Source organism: Eurosta solidaginis, chromosome 4 (genome assembly GCF_040869045.1).
Source record: "Eurosta solidaginis isolate ZX-2024a chromosome 4, ASM4086904v1, whole genome shotgun sequence".
Classification (NCBI taxonomy): domain Eukaryota; kingdom Metazoa; phylum Arthropoda; class Insecta; order Diptera; family Tephritidae; genus Eurosta; species Eurosta solidaginis.
In genome coordinates this window covers 179,855,482-179,861,115 of record NC_090322.1, presented here as the reverse complement: position 1 = coordinate 179,861,115, position 5,634 = coordinate 179,855,482, and positions in this window count along the sequence as shown.

The window sequence follows — 5,634 nt, the reverse complement described above, 5'->3', positions numbered from 1 at the left end:
CAGATAGAAAGATTTTTGGCCATTTCCCCCTTAATTTGGAAAGTATAAACGTGAAACTCGGTGATATATATTTTAATATATCATAGAAGATTTTCTGAAAAAATCACTTTGATCGGAGCTATATATAGTTATATCCCATACAGCCGATCGTTCAGATAGAAAGATTTTTGGCCATTTCCCCCTTAATTTGGAAATTATAAACGTGAAACTCGGTGATATATATTCTAATATATCATAGAAGATTTTCTAAAAAAATCACTTTGATCGGAGCTATATATAGTATATATCCCATACAACCGATCTCTCAGATAGAAAGATTTTTGGCCATTTGCCCCTTAATTTGGAAAGTATAAACGTGAAACTCGGTGATATATATTTTAATATATCATAGAAGATTTTCTGAAAAAATCACTTTGATCGGAGCTATATATAGTATATATCCCATACAACCGATCTCTCAGATAGAAAGATTTTTGGCCATTTGCCCCTTAATTTGGAAAGTATAAACGTGAAACTCAGTGATATATATTTTAATATATCATAGAAGATTTTCTGAAAAAATCACTTTGATCGGAGCTATATATAGTTATATCCCATACCATCGATCGTTCAGATAGAAAGATTTTTGGCCATTTCCCCCTTAATTTGGAAAGTATAAACGTGAAACTCGGTGATATATATTCTAATATATCATAGAAGATTTTCTAAAAAAATCACTTTGATCGGAGCTATATATAGTATATATCCCATACAACCGATCTCTCAGATAGAAAGATTTTTGGCCATTTCCCCCTTAATTTGGAAATTATAAACGTGAAACTCGGTGATATATATTCTAATATATCATAGAAGATTTTCTAAAAAAATCACTTTGATCGGAGCTATATATAGTATATATCCCATACAACCGATCTCTCAGATAGAAAGATTTTTGGCCATTTCCCCCTTAATTTGGAAATTATAAACGTGAAACTCGGTGATATATATTCTAATATATCATAGAAGATTTTCTAAAAAAATCACTTTGATCGGAGCTATATATAGTATATATCCCATACAACCGATCTCTCAGATAGAAAGATTTTTGGCCATTTGCCCCTTAATTTGGAAAGTATAAACGTGAAACTCGGTGATATATATTTTAATATATCATAGAAGATTTTCTGAAAAAATCACTTTGATCGGAGCTATATATAGTTATATCCCATACCATCGATCGTTCAGATAGAAAGATTTTTGGCCATTTCCCCCTTAATTTGGAAAGTATAAACGTGAAACTCGGTGATATATATTTTAATATATCATAGAAGATTTTCTGAAAAAATCACTTTGATCGGAGCTATATATAGTTATATCCCATACAGCCGATCGTTCAGATAGAAAGATTTTTGGCCATTTCCCCCTTAATTTGGAAATTATAAACGTGAAACTCGGTGATATATATTCTAATATATCATAGAAGATTTTCTAAAAAAATCACTTTGATCGGAGCTATATATAGTATATATCCCATACAACCGATCTCTCAGATAGAAAGATTTTTGGCCATTTGCCCCTTAATTTGGAAAGTATAAACGTGAAACTCGGTGATATATATTTTAATATATCATAGAAGATTTTCTGAAAAAATCACTTTGATCGGAGCTATATATAGTTATATCCCATACAGCCGATCGTTCAGATAGAAAGATTTTTGGCCATTTCCCCCTTAATTTGGAAATTATAAACGTGAAACTCGGTGATATATATTCTAATATATCATAGAAGATTTTCTAAAAAAATCACTTTGATCGGAGCTATATATAGTATATATCCCATACAACCGATCTCTCAGATAGAAAGATTTTTGCCCATTTGCCCCTTAATTTGGAAAGTATAAACGTGAAACTCGGTGATATATATTTTAATATATCATAGAAGATTTTCTGAAAAAATCACTTTAATCGGAGCTATATATAGCTATATCCCATACAGCCGATCGTTCAGATAGAAAGGCCATTTCCCCCTTAATTTGGAAATTATAAACTTGAAACTCGGCGATATATATTCTAATATATCATAGAAGATTTTCTAAAAAAATCACTTTGATCGGAGCTATATATAGTATATATCCCATACAACCGATCTCTCAGATAGAAAGATTTTTGGCCATTTGCCCCTTAATTTGGAAAGTATAAACGTGAAACTCGGTGATATATATTTTAATATATCATAGAAGATTTTCTGAAAAAATCACTTTGATCGGAGCTATATATAGTATATATCCCATACAACCGATCTCTCAGATAGAAAGATTTTTGGCCATTTGCCCCTTAATTTGGAAAGTATAAACGTGAAACTCAGTGATATATATTTTAATATATCATAGAAGATTTTCTGAAAAAATCACTTTGATCGGAGCTATATATAGTTATATCCCATACCATCGATCGTTCAGATAGAAAGATTTTTGGCCATTTCCCCCTTAATTTGGAAAGTATAAACGTGAAACTCGGTGATATATATTCTAATATATCATAGAAGATTTTCTAAAAAAATCACTTTGATCGGAGCTCTATATAGTATATATCCCATACAACCGATCTCTCAGATAGAAAGATTTTTTGGCCATTTCCCCCTTAATTTGGAAATTATAAACGTGAAACTCGGTGATATATATTCTAATATATCATAGAAGATTTTCTAAAAAAATCACTTTGATCGGAGCTATATATAGTATATATCCCATACAACCGATCTTTCAGATAGAAAGATTTTTGGCCATTTCCCCCTTAATTTGGAAATTATAAACGTGAAACTCGGTGATATATATTCTAATATATCATAGAAGATTTTCTAAAAAAATCACTTTGATCGGAGCTATATATAGTATATATCCCATACAACCGATCTCTCAGATAGAAAGATTTTTGGCCATTTGCCCCTTAATTTGGAAAGTATAAACGTGAAACTCGGTGATATATATTTTAATATATCATAGAAGATTTTCTGAAAAAATCACTTTGATCGGAGCTATATATAGTTATATCCCATACCATCGATCGTTCAGATAGAAAGATTTTTGGCCATTTCCCCCTTAATTTGGAAAGTATAAACGTGAAACTCGGTGATATATATTTTAATATATCATAGAAGATTTTCTGAAAAAATCACTTTGATCGGAGCTATATATAGTATATATCCCATACAACCGATCTCTCAGATAGAAAGATTTTTGGCCATTTGCCCCTTAATTTGGAAAGTATAAACGTGAAACTCAGTGATATATATTTTAATATATCATAGAAGATTTTCTGAAAAAATCACTTTGATCGGAGCTATATATAGTTATATCCCATACCATCGATCGTTCAGATAGAAAGATTTTTGGCCATTTCCCCCTTAATTTGGAAAGTATAAACGTGAAACTCGGTGATATATATTCTAATATATCATAGAAGATTTTCTAAAAAAATCACTTTGATCGGAGCTATATATAGTATATATCCCATACAACCGATCTCTCAGATAGAAAGATTTTTGGCCATTTCCCCCTTAATTTGGAAATTATAAACGTGAAACTCGGTGATATATATTCTAATATATCATAGAAGATTTTCTAAAAAAATCACTTTGATCGGAGCTATATATAGTATATATCCCATACAACCGATCTCTCAGATAGAAAGATTTTTGGCCATTTCCCCCTTAATTTGGAAATTATAAACGTGAAACTCGGTGATATATATTCTAATATATCATAGAAGATTTTCTAAAAAAATCACTTTGATCGGAGCTATATATAGTATATATCCCATACAACCGATCTCTCAGATAGAAAGATTTTTGGCCATTTGCCCCTTAATTTGGAAAGTATAAACGTGAAACTCGGTGATATATATTTTAATATATCATAGAAGATTTTCTGAAAAAATCACTTTGATCGGAGCTATATATAGTTATATCCCATACCATCGATCGTTCAGATAGAAAGATTTTTGGCCATTTCCCCCTTAATTTGGAAAGTATAAACGTGAAACTCGGTGATATATATTTTAATATATCATAGAAGATTTTCTGAAAAAATCACTTTGATCGGAGCTATATATAGTTATATCCCATACAGCCGATCGTTCAGATAGAAAGATTTTTGGCCATTTCCCCCTTAATTTGGAAATTATAAACGTGAAACTCGGTGATATATATTCTAATATATCATAGAAGATTTTCTAAAAAAATCACTTTGATCGGAGCTATATATAGTATATATCCCATACAACCGATCTCTCAGATAGAAAGATTTTTGGCCATTTGCCCCTTAATTTGGAAAGTATAAACGTGAAACTCGGTGATATATATTTTAATATATCATAGAAGATTTTCTGAAAAAATCACTTTGATCGGAGCTATATATAGTTATATCCCATACAGCCGATCGTTCAGATAGAAAGATTTTTGGCCATTTCCCCCTTAATTTGGAAATTATAAACGTGAAACTCGGTGATATATATTCTAATATATCATAGAAGATTTTCTAAAAAAATCACTTTGATCGGAGCTATATATAGTATATATCCCATACAACCGATCTCTCAGATAGAAAGATTTTTGCCCATTTGCCCCTTAATTTGGAAAGTATAAACGTGAAACTCGGTGATATATATTTTAATATATCATAGAAGATTTTCTGAAAAAATCACTTTAATCGGAGCTATATATAGCTATATCCCATACAGCCGATCGTTCAGATAGAAAGGCCATTTCCCCCTTAATTTGGAAATTATAAACTTGAAACTCGGCGATATATATTCTAATATATCATAGAAGATTTTCTAAAAAAATCACTTTGATCGGAGCTATATATAGTATATATCCCATACAACCGATCTCTCAGATAGAAAGATTTTTGGCCATTTGCCCCTTAATTTGGAAAGTATAAACGTGAAACTCGGTGATATATATTTTAATATATCATAGAAGATTTTCTGAAAAAATCACTTTGATCGGAGCTATATATAGTATATATCCCATACAACCGATCTCTCAGATAGAAAGATTTTTGGCCATTTGCCCCTTAATTTGGAAAGTATATACGTGAAACTCAGTGATATATATTTTAATATATCATAGAAGATTTTCTGAAAAAATCACTTTGATCGGAGCTATATATAGTTATATCCCATACCATCGATCGTTCAGATAGAAAGATTTTTGGCCATTTCCCCCTTAATTTGGAAAGTATAAACGTGAAACTCGGTGATATATATTCTAATATATCATAGAAGATTTTCTAAAAAAATCACTTTGATCGGAGCTCTATATAGTATATATCCCATACAACCGATCTCTCAGATAGAAAGATTTTTGGCCATTTCCCCCTTAATTTGGAAATTATAAACGTGAAACTCGGTGATATATATTCTAATATATCATAGAAGATTTTCTAAAAAAATCACTTTGATCGGAGCTATATATAGTATATATCCCATACAACCGATCTTTCAGATAGAAAGATTTTTGGCCATTTCCCCCTTAATTTGGAAATTATAAACGTGAAACTCGGTGATATATATTCTAATATATCATAGAAGATTTTCTAAAAAAATCACTTTGATCGGAGCTATATATAGTATATATCCCATACAACCGATCTCT